Source organism: Pan troglodytes, chromosome 23, assembly GCF_028858775.2.
Source record: "Pan troglodytes isolate AG18354 chromosome 23, NHGRI_mPanTro3-v2.0_pri, whole genome shotgun sequence".
NCBI classification, from domain to species: Eukaryota; Metazoa; Chordata; class Mammalia; order Primates; family Hominidae; genus Pan; species Pan troglodytes.
Genome location: NC_086016.1, coordinates 37,603,375 through 37,621,260, shown reverse-complemented (window position 1 = coordinate 37,621,260; position 17,886 = coordinate 37,603,375). Strand labels below are relative to the sequence as shown.

At 45.0% G+C, this 17,886-nt stretch overlaps 1 pseudogene; it reads left to right on the top strand.

Annotated features, from left to right (window-relative positions):
* The first annotated feature begins 13,202 nt into the window (after window positions 1-13,202).
* Window positions 13,203-16,636, top strand: LOC100609373 (tRNA (guanine(10)-N2)-methyltransferase homolog; annotated as a pseudogene).
* Window positions 16,637-17,886: the final 1,250 nt, after the last annotated feature.

Sequence of the window (17,886 nt, the reverse complement as noted above, 5' to 3'; positions counted from 1 at the left end):
TCAGGCCCAGCCAGCTGCTCAGCCCTATCTGTGGATTTAGCTGAATCAGAGGGCGTGGCGGATCCCGGGAAGCTGGCTTTGCACACAAAGCCCAGTCCTACCTCCCAGCCTTTGCTCAGGAGCCCCTCCTGTCTGAAGTTCCTTCCACATGGTCCTTATTCAAATCCTCCCCATTTACATGGCCCAGCCCAAGCTATCCCTCCCTTAGAAAGTCTTCCCAGCCCACAGGGGTCTTGCCCTCCCCTGAGATCACCTTGTTAGTTGATCCCAACTCTGTCTGTTTCCCAGGAGCACCTTTCCTTCATAAAGAACCACCATTGCACAGCTCTGGGGGGCAGGCTGCAAGCGCATTTGTGGACCACATCCAGGGTGTTGTTCACTGTGCTAAAAATTGATACATTGGACAGCACCCAGTGCCCCGCCAACACCCCACAAATCCTTACCACTCCAGAGGCTTCACATGCATGCTCCCTTAATCCTAACAATCCCAGAAAATGGGTAGTGCTGTTATCTCCATTTAAAGGATGAGGAAACTGAGACTCACGGATGTTGAAGGATCTGCTTAAGGTCACACAGCCAGAAAGTGGCAAAGTCAGGATTCAAACCCAGGACCCTTTACGGAAGCAACAAGGCTAAACAGCATTTGTGGCCAGCACCAAAATCCGTCCTGAGGAGGAAGCGTCCTTTATTTGGAAAGCTTGGACAAGTCTCTCTGTTAGGAGATGACAGATGAGCCCAAGAACTCAGGAGACTAATAAAACCTGAGATTTCATGAGCACCTGCTGTATACTAGGTGCTTCCCTAAGTACTTGATGTCAGTTAACTCAATTAATCCTCCCAACAACTCTTGGAGAAAGGGGTTAGCACTAATTCCATCTTGGCGATGAAGAAACTAGGAAACAAGAAGTGATGAAGCCATCTTGAGGTCACACAACTAGTCAGCAGGGGGCAGGATTCAAACCCAAGCCAACTAGCTCCAGTTCCCATGCTTGCAACCCGTCTGCTAATGAGCTAAACTGCTCTGCATAAGACAAGGAGTGAGGCCGGGCACGGTGGCTCAAGCCTGTAGTCCCAGCACTTTGGGAGGCCGAGGCGGGTGGATCACCTGAGGTCAGGAGTTTGAGACCAGCCTGCACAACATGGTGAAACTCCATCTCTACTAAAAGTACAAAAAAAAAAAAAAAAAATAGCCAGATGTAGTGGCAGGCGCCTGTAATCCCAGCTACTCGGGAGGCTTAGGCAGGAGAATCACTTGAACCTGGCAGGCGGAGGTTGCAGTGAGCTGAGGTTGTGCCTCTGCACTCCAGTCTGGGCAACAAGAGTGAAACTCCATCTCAAAAAAAAATACGAGGAGTGAAATTTGTCGCTTTGCTCCTGAGAGAAGAAGAGGAGGGATGGTGGCAATCAGTATAGACAGGTGATATATAAAGAAGGCATCAAAATGGGTCACGATGGGCGAATGTGGATAGACAGCCAGTGAGAACCCCAGTGGTAGGTGGTGAGAGGCTTAAGAACTCAGATGCCTGGTGTGCATGGTTACATTACTTGCATTTCTGACAGAATCCCTTGGGCTCTCCCAAGAAATCTTTAGCGAAGTGCTCTCTACTCTAATGACTGTGTTGTGGGAGTGGGCAGGGGGAGGAAAGAAGTTGAGCGGACAAAGAAAATTACCTTTAGTGAGCCCATATGGGGAGAGAGAATGGGTATTTAGGAGATTAATAAAGCTAACCTTTGTCTCACACATGCACACATACACACAAGCTGTATGCAAGTTTGAACTTTTGCAGCCTATTTTGCATCCTTTTGTGAGACTTGAAGAATGGCCAGAAATAAAGAAACAGTGGCCAGGAATGGTGGCTCACACCTGTAATCCCAGTATTTTGGGAAGCCGAGGTGGGTGGATCACTTGAGGTCAGGAGTTTGAGACCAGCCTGGCCAACGTGGTGAAACCCTGTCTCTGCTAAAAATACAAAAATTAGCTGGGCATGATGGCAGGCACCTGTAATCCCAGCTACTCAGCAGGCTGAGGTGGGAGAATTGCTTGAACCTGGGAGGCAGAGGTTTCAGTGAGTAGAGATTGTGCCACTGCACTCCAGCCTGGGTGACAGAGTGAGACTGTAAAAAAGAAAGAAAGGAAAGGAAGAAAAGAAAAAAGAAAGAAAGAGAGAGAGGGAGAAAGAAAGAAAGAAAGAAAAAGAAAGAAAGAAAGAAAGAAAGAAAGAAAGAAAGAAAGAAAGAAAGAAAGAGAGAGAAGAAGGAAGGAAGGAAGGAGAAGGGAAGGGAAGAGAAGGGAAGGGAAGGGAAGGGAACGGAAGGGAAGGAGGGAGGGAGAGAGACTGTAAAGGCCAATGGGAAGCAGCAAGACTTAGGAGAAAGTTTGAAAGGTTTGCCAGCTGAGAAGTGTAAGAGTGAAATGTAGGCTAGGTGCCGTGGCTCACACCTGTAATCCCAGCACTTTGGGAAGCTGAGGTGGGCAGATCACCTGAGGTCAGGAGTTTGAAACCAGCCTGGCCAACATGGTAAAACTCCATCTCTACTAAAACAAAAACTAGCTGGTGTGGTGGCATGCACCTGTAATCCAAGCTACTTGGGAGGCTGAGGCAGGAGAATTGCTTGAACCCGGGAAGCAGAGGTTGCAGTGAGCCCAGATCATGCCACCATACTCCAACCTGGGCAACAGAGCAAGACTCTGTCTCAAAAAAAAAAAAAAAAAAGAAAAGGAAAAGAAAAAGAAAAAAGAAAATATGAGTGAGAACTGGCAAGACAAAGAAGAGAGTTTTGAGAAATGGTATGAAATATGATGGAGGTCCATTTCAGGGTGATTTGAAAGATGAACATAAAAATTGGAATCCCCCTCCCTTTTTTTCTCACACGAGATCTTGCTATGTTGCCCAGGCCAATCTTGAACTCCTGGGATTGAGGGATCCTCCTGCCTTAGCCTTCCAAAGTGCTGGGATTACAGGCATGAACTACTGTGCCCAGCCTGGAATTACTTTTTAATTACCTTTGTTTACTGGACTGTGCATCCTGAATACAACTCCATCCAAAAACTGGGCCATATGGGACCCTTGCTTTTAATAAGATTACAGTAGAAAATAAGAAAAAAAATGATCTTTGAGTCCCATCAGTTTTGTGTGAGACAAAGGCGATGCTAAGAGAAGCAATCTCCTGGAGACACCAGGTAACCTTGACAATAGGAGTCCCGACCCTCCCTCCAAATTCGCAGAAATTCTGATGTAGACTCCAGAAGGCATAGAATTGAGGAGTTCATACTAGTATTTTATTATTATTATTATTAAAGACAGGGTCTTGCTCTGTTGCCCAGGCTGGAATGCAGTAGAATAATCATAACTTACTGCAGCCTCAAACTCCTGGGCTCAAGCAATTCTCCTGCCTCAGCCTCCCAAGTATCTGAGACTACAGGCACAGGCCACCACACCCAACTAATTTTTTATTTATTTTTTGTAGAGACAGAATCTTGCTATGTTGCCCAGGCTGCTCTCAAACTCCTGGCCTCAAGCGATCCTCCCACCTTGGCTTCCCAAAGTGCTGGGATTACAGGCATGAGCCACCGCACCTGGCCACATAAAAGTATTTTTGAAGTTCTCAAAGTGTAGGAAGGCTCTAGCTGATATTTGAATTATATAGGAATTATTAACTACTAGAAAAATGCAAAGAAAATCTGAGACTCCCACTCCCTCCCCTGCCAGCTAGCAACTGATGAATAATCAAGCCTGACATGCTGTTTCTAGTTCCCCAAGTCTAGAAGAGTTTGCTAGGCTGTTGCAGCACAGCACACCTGTGACACAATACTTGTCATTGTTCCTCTCAATGCTGAGTTATTTTAGTAAGCCTGCATAGAACTCACCTGGAATTCTGTTCTGAGCCTCCCTCACTAATTTCTTTGGCTCTTTCCAATTCTAGCGATTTGTAAACCACACATCTACCTGTCATCTACGGGGTTGCCCAACCAGCAGAGTTTTGATGCCAAGGTAGCTTTTCCCATGACATCTGTTATGCAAGTAGAGACCCAAAAGGGATCTCCCTGATCATATAAACTGACAAAGGCGGCCCAAATAGGACTGTCCCTACCCTTGGGAATGATCTTGCCTGGGCCCTCAGTGAATGTTTATGGAGAATCCCACTGAACAGTGAGATCTGGAAGGCAGACATTATGTCTTCATCATCTCCTTTCCCTGTGGCCTTCCCCACTAGATACAGCACCTAAGAATTCCTGAACAGCCACCATTTACCTGCCTGCCCAGGCTAAAATCCTAGCAGTTGTCCTTGGCTCTGATCTTGTTCTTGCTCCACATATCCAAAGTGACAGCAAATCCTACTAAATCTGTCCACTTGTCCCCATCTGTCCTACCCTACCCACCATCATTTCTTGCCTGAATGAGAGCAGCAGCCCCTAACTAAGTCAGAGTGTTCCTTTGAAAACAGAAGTCAGATCATGTCACTCCTTCCAATAGCTCCCCTAGACCTTTAACTAAAACCCCAAATCCTTACTATGCCCTGGAAGACCCCCATGGGCTGGCCCTGTCCATCTTTCTGCCCTCTTTTCCTGCCTTTCTCCCTCTGGCTCTCCCTGCTCCAGCCTACAGATCTCCTTGCTGGCCCCTCAACATAGCAAACATGACCCTCTCCCAGGGCTTTGCACTTGCCATTCCCTAAACCTAAGATGTTCTTGCCCCAGAATTCTGCACTGCTCACTCCCTCATTGTATGTGAGTTTTTGTAAGTCATTTCTTTTAAAAGCCCTTCACTGATGATCCTCTCTAAAATTGCATCTCCTATCACTCTCTATCCCCTTACCCTGATTTATTTTTCTTCATAGCATTTGTCCCTGCCTGTCACTATAGTACACACACACACACACACATGCACACACACACACTATCTCTCTCTCTCTCTCGTTAGAGACAAGATCTCACTTTGTCGCCCTGGTTGGAGTGCAGTGATGTGATCATAGCTTACTGTAACCTCGAACTCCTGGGATCAAGTGATCCTCCTGCCTCCTGAGTAGCTGGGATGGTACTGTACCTGGCTCTATTATATTTTTAATCCGTTACATTGCCCTTCTCTTGCACTAGGATGTTAGCTTCCTAGCTGACATCAGGGGGTTGGTTTTCTCCACTGTTGAGTCCCCATTGCTAGAGCTTGGCACACAGTGGCTGCTTTATAATTATTTGTTAAATGAATGAATGAGTCATGTGTTGAAATGAATACAGGATGAAGTACCTAGTTGTTAAATTAATGACAGAAAAGAGATTTTAAAATTAGGGTAGTGTGATTGCCATGAGGATGATGTAATCCCCAGACCAGTTGCATCAGCATCTCTTGGAAGCTGGTTGGAAATGCAAGTTCACAGGCCCCCCTTAAACCTACTGAATAAAAAACTGCGGGGTCAGGGGCCAGCAGCAGCCTGCATTTTAACAAACCTTCCAGGTGGTTCTACAGCACACTCAAACTTGAAACTGCTCTCTGCTAAGGTCCCCTGAGCCAAGTGTCTGACTCCTAAGCCCACACTCTTTCCCTTTCCTACCGTCATTCTCATGGAAAACATGGGAATAAGCAATAATGATGATCCTGGTAAAAAGGGGGTAACTTGGCAAAGACTCTGCTCGTGAAAGCAGAATTCATGAGGAACACATGCTGCTGTGAGTGTGGGAGCTCCAACTTCAATTGTTTAAACCCCAAAGGGGCTGGCCTGGCACCTCCATGAAGTCTTCAGAGACTGAAGGTCCTTAGATTTTTTTTCTCTGCCATCCTCAGCATGTAGCTTCCCTCCTCAAGGTCTCATCATATTTCCAGATGGCTGCTGAAGCTCCAATCATCCATCACATCTATGTTCCAGGTAGGAAGCAAGAGGGAGAAAGAAAGGACACAAAGTGTCCATGCTGTGCTCTTCTTACAGAGACTTCAAAGCAAAATCTAGTGCTTCCATCTCATCGGCCATGCCAACTGCTCTGGGAAAGATATCCTTTTAATTGAGCACATTGCTGTCCAGAATAAAACCAATGCTCTGTTACTAAGGAAGAAAGAGAGAATGGATGCTGTGTAGACAACTAGTAATGTCTTCCATAACAGCTGAGGTCTTTCTGCTCCTTAAGATGTAGATAAGAATGGTTCCAATTCTCATCTATTTCCCAAGGAAGTTCCAAGTCCTCTCCAACACTGATGCAAATTCTCCAAGTATTTATAGGCTGATGATCACCTCTAGCTCCTTTCTGCTGAGTTAATTCCATTTATGGATTAGATCACCATCCTGCATGTTCTGGCCATTTGGGGTCAATCCAACTGTGGAACCCAACCCCTAACCCTACGTGTACACACACACACACACACAGACACACACACACACACACACACACATATACACACACACATATACACACACACATACACACACACACACTCACACACTTGCAGGGCATTTCTGTGTATAACAGACTGTGCTGAAGATTGAAGGGGATGGGCTAAGAGCTTACATCACAGCAGAAGATTGAAAGACCTGCCCATGTCTACCCAACTAATAAGATTCATACAGAACAGTTCAATTCATATGGATTATAGAACATTAAATATTCATGTGCTTAAAAGACCTTAGTCATTGGCTGTTTTGTCCCATTTGAGGGGCCTTATCCAGCCCAAGTGCCCCACTTTCCTCCTCATTTCCGTATCCTAGGTCATAGGTTGGCTCTGCAGAACTAGCATCTGAGACAGAGGTCCCTGTGCAGGTCATCTATGGAGGGAAGGAGTACTCTCAGGAGGGACTTGTAAGGAAGTGGGGGAGTCAGGATAGGGCAGGGGAAGAAGCCAGGCAGGAATGTGGGGACCGTGGAAGCCCAGCCTCAGCCAGGTCCTACCAGAAGCTCCGGACTGTGGAAGGAACCACAGATTTATCCTACCTTGAGCCCAGGGACTTGGGCTCTTTGACCCCTTGTATAGGTCAGTCATTGAATGAGGACAGGGCAGTGTGATCTCCCAGGCTTCTTGGTTGGGGGTGGTTCTCAGTTTAAGGGTACAACCGACACTCCCAGTAGGAGGGGCCTGGGTGTTTCATTCCTGCAATGGGGATCTGGGCAGGTCACCAACAGTGCTTGTGATATTCTGCCTTCTCCGTGGCCTCTAGAAATGCTAAATTCTCTTCCCTTATTTAGGCAGAAGATTTAACCTCCCCACCACCCCAGCTCCCCACTCCCAAACACGTTTTTTGCAAACCAATCAAACCTGTTTACCTGCTCTGCAAAACACAAGCCAGCTCCAGGCCTGGATTTAGAAGGCAACGGGTTTCAAAATGCAGCTCTGTTTTCCTCACTAGATGCTGGATACCTCGAAGGCCTGATTCTGAATCCCAGGCTGAATGCACTCATCTCGCCCCAGGCTGTAGGCCGTGGAGATTTTTTTTGTTTTTCTGGCAAAATTAAATTATTTCCCTCGTTAGCCCACCTTCCTGAACTTTGGGGTCAGTGGGCCTCACCAGCTACTCCCAGCTGCTATCGGGGAGGGGGTGACCACCTCCACGTGACCTGCTCATTAGCTTGGGTCCATCAGCAGGTGATGCTGAAGCTCTTGAAGGAATTGTGTAATCCTGAGCTGTGCAAGTTTATTTTCACTAAAAATACACCCTGAAACTGGGGCACGATGAAGGATTGCTGACAAATGGGGAACAGGAATGAAAAAAAGACTCTGGGGCTGTCTGATTCCTCACTGAGTCACCTCCAAACCGTCACAATTGAGCTCAGTATGGACCCTCTCCACCCCTCACTGGCATCAGTAAAAGTTCAGGCAGCTCACTGAGGCTTTGGGGGGCTTGTGAGTCACTGTTAGGAGACGCCACTGCTGTCATGCAGCCCCTCATTTTCCCAGGAAGAAAATGGAGTGAGAGAGGAAGTGACTTTGCCCTGGGTCAGGCCACTAATTGGTGGTGGAGTCAGGGAGAGTCCATGTTGGCTGACCCATAGGTCAGCGCTTTCCCTCCTGTCTCCTTGTGCCTGAACTTCCTATGTGCTTCCTAAGGAGGTGAAGGCATCCTCACCCAATCAGTAAAGAATGCTTTCAGCTTCAAGTTGCAGAAAATCAAAGCAATGGTGACTGGGCTATAAGGACAATAGTGCTTACCTAATGAACCCTCCGGGGGGAGATTATCAAGAAGGATCCAGGCTCTCTCCACACTGCCTTTCTCAGCATTTAGACTTTTCAGCCTCAAGCTTATCGCCTCATGTCACAAAATGGTTGCCACAGCTCTGGACATCAAGTCCTCATAAATGATACCCAAATGATATCCAAAGCTAGATGGAGTTTTACACACACACACACACACACACACACACACAGAGAGAGAGAGAGAGAGAGCTGCAGTCTCCCTAGGTAGCCATCTCTTCTATAGGGAAGCCCTTTCTTCTACAGGGAAGGAAAAACTTTTATTACAGTTAATTGGCCAGAATACAATTAATTAACTCCCAGCATCACACAGGGACTTTGTATTGAAAAAAAGACAAGAACAACTTGAAGAACTGAAAAGATGGCAGGGGGAGGGTGAAGATGTCTCTTGATTCAGGGGCTGTGCCTGTAGCCCTGGCTGTGTGGGTCCATGCTAGAGGGTGTCTGAGAGCAGAAGTGGAGGGGCTGGGGGTATTTGGGAGAGGCCCACCGATTTTCTGGGAGGAGGCATCCAGGGACAGGCTTTGGAAAGCTCTAGGGAAAGGGTGGGACAGCCACTGCGAGGGAGGAGGGAAGGGCAGTGAGGGCCAGGCTGAGCCGCTGGGGCTGGGGCTACTGGCTAGCAGGGGCATGTGGCTGAGAGGCCAGGTGGGGCAGCTGGGAGAATCCGGCCCCACAGGCGGCACCTGCACTGCCCTCCCAGTCCCACCTCCGCTGCGTTGAATAACCTGGTCAGGTTGCTCCTCTCCAGGGGGGGTCTCAGCTTTTCTGTCCATTACATGAGAGTTTGATTCATTTTGTTTTTCATTCTCTCTTTTGTTTATTAGTCACTCATTCAACAAATACTTACCAAACTCCTGCAGGAGGCATGTAATGTCAGAGTTGGTAGTGATATTAGTTGACTTGCTTAGCTGAACCTCAGTTTGCTTGTCTGTAGAATGGAGATGATCATTGTACCTGTCTCCAGGCATTCATGTTGATTACAGGAATGTGCTATGTGTAAAGTGCTGACAACGGGGCCTGGCACATGGTAAGCGCTCGGCCAGTGCTAGCTGCTGTCTTTGTGTTCCATGGAACTGTGCTGGATCCTGGAGATATGGCAATGAGTAAAGCAGGAGAACTGCTGCCCTGGCACTGCCAGTCTAGTGCAGGATTCCTCAAGTCCCGTGATCAAATAATATCTCAAAACAGAATGGTGATAAATGGTGGTAAGAGATCTGAAGTGGCATCACAGAGTCCCATGACCCTAGGACCTGGCCAGGCATGGGGATCATGGAAGGTTTCCATGAGGAAGCAGTTCTCAGGTCAAGATCTGAAAAATGAAAAATGAGGGGGCTTCACTAGGTGAAGTGGAGAAAGAAATCTTCCAGGCAATGGGAGCAGTGTGTGTACAAACCCTGAGTTGGGTGAAGCCAGCATGCTGGAGAGACTGAGAGGAGGCCCGAGGGTCCCAACTCTGGGTGGCAAGGAGATCCCAAAGAGGGAGTCAGAGCTGCCCGAGCCTGACCCTGGGGCCTTATTATAGACTTTTTTTATCCTCAGTGAAAGGGGAAGCCATTGAATGGCTATCAGCAGAGGAATGACATGATCATTGTGATTGTGTATGTGTGTGTGTGTGTTTCTAAAAAAATGTATCTCAGCCAGGCACACTGGCTCACGCCTGTAATCCCAGCACTTTGGGAGGCCAAGGTGGGAGGATCGCTTGAGGCCAAAAGTTTGAGACCAGCCTGGGCAACATAGTGAGACCCTGTCTCTTAAAACAAAGGGGGGTGGTGAAAGGAGACTTTTCTCTGCCTACCCTTTTGCACCTTTCTAATTTTGAACCATGTGTTTACCAGTTTAAATCAATCCATCAAACCCTTAAAAATAAAGCAGCTCCTCTGGCTGCCACGTGGAGACCAGAAGATGGACTGAGAGTAGAAGGCAGCAGGTCAGTGAGGCACCCACCGGGGTCGTCTGGGGTCATACCTGAGGTTCATTGCTTCACGCCAAGGAAATCAAGGACAGGAACACACAAGGCACACAAGAAAGAGAAATGCTCTCCTTCCTGCAGAGAAAGAGGAGCTCCCAAGAGGGTCTTCCGGTTCCCTAGTGAAACACACCAGGTTTTATAGATGAGCTTGAGGAGACAGTGTCTGATTTACATAGGGCCCAGAAGATTGAGCAAACCAAGTGTTCCATTTACATAGCTCACGAAGAAGCTGGCTTCCCGCCCTAATCTTTTTTTGAGGCAGAGTCTCGCTCTGTCACCCAGGCTGGAGTGCAATGGTGTGATCCCAGCTCACTGCAACCTCCGCCTCCTGGGTTCAAGTGATGCTCCTGTCTCAACCTCCCAAGTAGCTGGGACTACAGGCACACACCACCATGCCTGGCTAAGTTTTGTATTTTCAGCAGAGACGGGTTTCGCCATGTTGGCCAGGTTGGTCTCGAACTCCTGACCTCAACTGATCCTCCCTCCTCGGCCTCCCAAAGTGCTGGGATTACAGGCGTGAGCCACTGCGCCCGGCCCCTAATCTTTTTTATTATGCAGATGGGTCCTCTACCTGGCTGGATCCATGTTCCCTGTTTCTTTCTGTACACGTGGTGACAAAGAAAAGGGAAAATGGAGCCTCCATGTTGAAGATACCTGGCTTCCAGATAGCCTTTTCCTATTGGCACAGCTGCCAGCATTCACCTGTGCAAGCTTCCAGCTTGCTTATCTATGTCTGCAGCTCAATTTTACAGGCTGCTCTTTGTTAGAAAAGAAATGATTTGGGGACTGCTTTTTGTTAAAAGGGAAGGCTTACCGAGGACTATCTTACCCTCACTAGCTGCCTAAATCATTTCTTTTTAGTTCCTGTATCAATGGGAGGCCTACACTGTGGGGGTATAGAGAAGCAGATGGAGTCAAACACATTCATGAGCTGGGCACGGTGGTTCACGCCTGTAACCTCAGCACTTTGAAAGACCAAGGCAGGCGGATCACCCGAGGTCAGGAGTTTGAGAACAGCCTGACCAATACGGTGAAATCCCATCTCTACTAAAAATACAAAAATTAGCCGGGTGTGTTGGCGGGTGACTGTAATCACAGCTACTCAGGAGGCTGAGGCATGAGAATCACTTGAGCCCCGGAGACGGAGGTTGCAGTGATCTGAGATTGTGCCACTGCACTCCAGCCAGGGCAACAGGGTGAGACTTCGTCTCGAAAAAGAAAAAAGAAAAAGAAAAAGATATTCATGAAGTAAAACTGAGTTCTCTGGATAGCCCCTTCTGCTCTGATTCTGTCTTCGTCTTAAAGGAAGCATCTGAGACAGGAAAGAGATTTCCCTGGGGACCTTTCATCCAACGCTCCTTTGTCTCTAAAAGATGCTTGCTTTGCACTGGTGACAGAAAAAGTGGAGTCTAAAGAAAGTACGCGGGACCTGAGCAAAAATGGCAAGGGGCAGTGTTAGAGGACTCCGGCAACCTCTTCTCTCCAGAGCCGTTTCCTCTGCCTGGCAGAATCCTGGATGTGGGAGTACTCAGGGGATTCATCTACCTGTAGTTGCAGGCACACGTACGGTTCACTGGTACCCATACGGCATTCCAAATGCACCCTGTCTAAGGCAACAAGAACCTCCTGCCTGCTAGCTCACAGGAAACCTCTCCCATGGAGAATGAAGCCAATTCTATGACTTGAAGTCTGGGGGAGTGTTTGTTGAACAGAATAGTTGACTTCTGTTTAAAATGCAATACCTTTAGGAGAGACAACATATGCAGCTGAAATTCGTCCAACAAGAATACAAAGCAACCCTTATAAACCTGTGAGCCACATGGCTCAGTTTCACAATAGGGTCATAGTCAGAGAAACACAGTTCACCAACCAAAGTAATTCCAGTTTGTCAGTTTCTCATAAACAGACACATCACCTGACCCAACAATTGCACTCAGATATTTATGCAAGAAAAATGAAAACGTATGTCCACACAAAGACTTTTACATGAATGTTCATAGCAGCCCTATTCAAAACAACCCCAAACTGAAAACGACCGCAGCATCCATCAACTAGTAAATGCATAAACAAATTGTGGTGTGCCTAGTATATTACTCAGCAATAAACAGGAACAAAGATGGACGCATGCAGCAACACGGATGACTCTCAAGTGAAAGAAGCCAGACACAAAAGGCTAATCCTTGTATGATTACATGTATGTGACATTCTGGAAAAGGACAAAACCGTAGGGACAGAATTTAAATTGAGATAGGTTGAATTATCTTTAATGCAAATCAGTGGTTGCCAGGAGCAGGGGCTGGAAGAGGAACTGGAAGGAACTACAACCTATGAAATCTTTGTGTAGGTTAATGGCATAACTTTGGTATGTAATTGGCTTTGTGGCTTGCTCGTCTGTATCTCTCTGTATTTACATCTGTGAGTGTATATAAAGATGAATATTGCAGGTTTGTTTTTTACTGGCTCGAGTAGAGAGAGGGTGCCCTGGGCACCTCTACATCCAGCTCTCTCTCCTCTCTGTTACTTGATCTCAGATAAGGATGGATTCTTCAACACTGTTACAGGAAACAGCAAACATCCTTCTAAGTAAAAGGGCATGGGGGAATTTTCAAGGTAATGGAAATGTTCTGTATCTTGACTGTGACGGTGGTTACATGGCTGTAGGCAGTCATGAAAATTCACTGAACCGTACACCTCCAAAAGTGAATTGTACTGCATGTAAATTACACCTTGATAGACCCGACTTGGAAAAAAAAGCCCTCATGTTCCTTGCTTGTTTTTCTCACTCTGTGGAGTATGCAGTCTTTAGCCACACTTCTTTAAAATCCCTTTTGTCTCCCACATGCTGCTTTTGTCACCTGTCATTCTGTCCCTGCAAAAAAGGAAACTCCTCCCCCAGGTGGAGTCCACTCTCCCCACGCTCTCTGCCCTTCCCCAACCCGTGCAGTTCTGAGTCTCCCAATCCTGCACCATAAAAACCCCAAAGACAACATCTGGGTGGGAAGGCTGGAAGTCTTTTTTTTTTTTTTAAAGAACATGCTCTCTTTCTTGCTTTTATTATTATTTTTAATTGACACATAATTGTGCATATTTATGCAGCACAGTGTGATATTTCAATACACGTATATGACGCATAGTCATCAAATAAGGATAATTAGCATATACATCACCTCAAACATTTATCATTTCTTTGTGTTGGGAACATGCAAAATCTGCCTTTCTGACGAATTGGAAATATACAATAAGTTGTTAATTGCAGTCGCTCCACAGTGCTGTCGAATACTAGAACTTATTCCTCCTATCTGGATACACTTTTCTATCTGTTAACCAACCTCTGGCTGTCCTCCCATCCTACCCTTCCCTGACTCTAGTAACCATTATTCTACTCTCTACTCCTACGAGATCAACTTTTTCATCTAACACATAGCAGTAAGAACATGCTGTATTTATCTTTCTGTGCCTGGCTTACTTCACTTAACATCATGTCCTCCAAACTCATTCACATTACCGTGAATGACAAAATTTCATTATTTTTGATGGCTGAATAATATTGTGCATATATACCACGTTTTCTATTGAGGAACACTTAGTTTGAGTTCATGTCTTGGCTATTGTGAATAGTGCTGCAATAAACATGGGTGTACAGATATATCAACAAACTGATTTCATTTCCTTTGGATAGCCACCCAATAGTGGGACTTCTGGATCATATGGCAATTCTATTTTTAGTTTTTTAAGGAAGCTCCATGGTGTTTCTATAATGGCTATACTAATTTACCTTCCCACCAACAGTGTATAGAGTTTCTCTTTCTCTGCCTCCTTGCCAGTATTTGTTTATTTTGTCTTTTTAGTAATAGCCATTTTAATTGGGGTGAGATGATACCTCATTATCATTTTGATTTGCATTTCCCTGATGATTAGTGACGTTAAGCATTTCTCTGATATGCTCATTGGCCATGCATATGTCTTCTTTTGAAAAATGTCTATTCAGGTTATTTGCCCTTTTTAAAATTAGATGATTTGGCTTTGTTGTCGTTATTGTTTTGCTGTTGGGTTGTTTGCATTCCTTATATATTCTGGTCTCAAACTCCTGGCCTCAGGCCATCCTCCCTTGGCCTCCCAAAGCACTGAGATTACAGGTGTGAGCCATTGTAACCCAGCTTTTATATATTCTGTTTATTAATTCCTTATCAGATGAATAGTTGCAAATATTTTCTCCCATTCTGTAGATTGTCTCTTCACTCTGTTGACTGCTTCCTTTACGTGTAGAAGCATTTTAGCTTGAGGTAATCCCATTTATCTATTTTTGCTTTTGTTGCCAGTGCCAAAAAACCTTTGCCCAGAGCGAAGTCCTCCCGAAGTGTTCCCCCAATGTTTTCTTCTAGTAGTTTTGTGGTTTCAATTCCTGCATTTAAGTCTTTAATCCATTCTGATTTGATGTTTTCTATATGGTGAGCGATCAAAGTCTAGTTTCATTTTTCTGTATATGTGTATCCAGTTTTTCCAGCAGCATTCATTGAAAAGACTGTTCTTTCACCATTGAATGTTCTTGGTGCCTTTGTTGAAAATCAGCTGGCTGGTCTCAGTGGAGACTCTGCTCTGGGAAGGAGAAAGAGGTGGGACCTCATGCAAGCCATGAAGGTGCACGGTAGGCAGCTGCAATGGTGCTGCCATGCACCCTAAACAGGTATCTGCTGCTCATGGTCAAGGAGCACCTGGAGTTCCACCTGGCAAACACTGAATGGTAATTGTCTGATGTTGAAGCTTAAATGCCTCAGGAAATAAAGTCTTTGCTTTCGTTTTTTGGAGGTCAGTTCGCCAGCAGTCAAGAAACATGGAAAGTCACCATTTTAAATTCTTGGCATTCCCTCTGAGGATATTGCAAGAGATTTCATGAAATGGACAGTCTATGTGTGAACTATGGGATCATGCACAATCTCCCGAGGAGCTGTACAGTTCTCTTAAAAATTACCCTGTGGACAAGATGGTTCCATTTCTACATTCGTCAGACTCTACATATAAAATAAAGATTCACACTTTTAATAAGACATTGACACAAGAAGGGAAAAATCAAGCAAATAGATGCAATTGAATGTCTGCCATCTGAAGAAAAAGTGAATTTAAAGAAACCACAACATACATTCTCTGTTTTGGAGGATCATGGTTTGGACCCAAACTGCATCCCTGAGAATCCACATAATAATTATTTTGGCAGATGGATTGCAGATGGACGGAGAGAGCTTATTGAGTCATACAGTGTTAAAAAGAGACACTTTGTTGGAAATACAAGTATGGATGCTGGTTTGTCATTCATCATGGCTAACCACGGGAAAGTGAAAGAAAATGATATTGTCTTTGATCTGTTTGTTGAAACAGCAGTGTACTGTAAACTGGGTCTTCTCGAAACTCACTCCAACCGAATGGATAAGCTTCTGTTTAAGACAGCAAAGGAAAGCTTTTCTGTTCCTCTTGACAACTAGTTCTTCTAGGTGGCCTCCTGATAGCATGTGCCCATTTTGGTATATATGTTTATGGGACAGACATGGACCACAACATAGTTCATGGCTTGGGAATGGCCAGGAGGAAAAAACAGATATGGAGAGGACCAGATGAAAACATTAGGGCCAATCTTTGTCAATATGGTTTAGAGAAGTATGACCTTGAAGTTCTGGTTCCAGATGCATATAAACCTTCCTGGAGAAAGGGCATATATATATATATATATATATATTTTTTTTCTTTTTTCTTTTTTTTTTTTTTTTTTTGAGACAGAGTCTCACTCTTTCGCCCAGGTTGGAGTGCAGTGGTGGGATCTTGGCTCACTGCAAGCTCCGCCTCCTGGGTTCACGCCATTCTCCTGCCTCAGCCTCCCGAGTAGCTGGGACTACAGGCGCCCGTATTTTGATCCTCCATATGGTATCAGAGAATCTATGAGAAGAACAGTTTCACCGAAGGAAATACCAAATGAGATAGAAAAATGTCCAGAAAGCCACATTCCTGTTTCCTTGAGTTATCATCTGAGTGATATGTTTTTTGACTTGTTAAACTTCTCAGCTGAGACCCTTGTGGTAGGTGGAAGACTAGTCTATGGGTTACTAATGTATATACCAGAATACACTGAAGAGAGATGGTGCCCTGGCATCCTTGCCTGAAACTCATTAGCAACTGCGAGCAGAAGCTTTCAAGTCACACATCAAGGTGCTTGATAACAATGGAAATGGTGAAGAAATTTGAGAACTGCGACCGGTATTCACATCTGCAAAGTGATCATTTTCTGCCAATACCAAGGTCATAATTCCTTCCATGAGAAATATTTTAGTGGGGTAACAGAAAGAATTGCCAAGGAAAAACAATCCAGCTACGAATGAAAATTAAGATTTTGACAATGAAGAAAGGATGAGAATTTGATAGAAAAGACATGTGGATGTGAACTTTCATGTATGATCCAGACAATATGTCCTGTTTTAAAATATTTTATATAAAAAAGGTACAAAGTAAATTGAGCAATGGTTTTAAAGTTATCTTTGTTTTATAGAATTTTTTTGTTGTATGTGTTACAATTCTTTTTTTTTTTTGAGATGGAGTCTCACTCTGTCGCCCAGGCTGGAGTGCAGTGGTACGATCTTAGCTCACTGCAACCTCCACCTCCCAGGTTCAAGCGATTCTCCTGCCTCAGCCTCCTGAGTAGCTGGAATTACAGGTGCATGCCACCACGCCCAGCTAATTTTTGTATTTTTAGTAGAGACGGGATTTCCCCATGTTGGTCAGGCTGGTCTCAAACTCCTGACCTTGTGATCCACCCACCTCAGCCTCCCAGAGTGTTGGGATTACAGGCGCGAACCACCACGCCATGTTACAGTCTTTTGGATCTTATTTAATTTATATTTGTACTTTCAAGTATTCATGGTGATTGACTCACAACAGTTTTTTTAAACAATCTACAAAGGCAATTAATATTATTGACTTTTAAAACATATCTGCTGGATACTATAAGCAATTAATTAATAGTAGTTAAGAATTTATTCATTAAGACTGGGCACAGGGGCTCATGCCTGTAATCCCAGCACTTTGAGAGGCCAAGGCAGGCAGTTCATTTGAGATCAGGAGTTCAAGACCACCCTGGCCAACAGGGTGAAACCCCATCTCTACTAAAAATACAAAAACTAGCAGGGCGTGGTGGCAGGTGCCAATAGTCCCAGCTACTCAGGAGGCTGACACGCGAGAATCACCTGAACCCGGGAGGCAGAGGTTGCAGTGGGCCGAGATCATGGCACTGCACTCCAGCCTGGGCAACATAGTGCGACTCCATCTCAAAACAAAAAAAAAGAAAGAAAGAATTTATTCATGGGGTAGATTTGTTTAATTTGGTTTATGATTATCATCGATTTACATTGCCACTAATAAACCATACCGAGAATTTCTAAGAAAACAAAAACGAAAGAAAAAAAATCAGTTGGCTGTAAATACATGGATTTATTTCTGAGTTTTCTATTCTGTTCCATTCATCTATATATATTTTTTTATGCCAGTACCATGGTTATTTTGGTTAAGATAGCTTTGCAGTATATTTTAAAGTCAGATAGTGAGATGATTCCAACTTGCTCTTTTTGCTCAGAATTGCTTTGGCTGTTTGGGATCCCCATATGAATTCTAGGATAATTTGTATATTTCTGTGAAGAATTTCATTGGTATTTTGATAGGGATTACAATTGAATCTGTAGATCACTTTTGGTAGTATGACCATTTTCA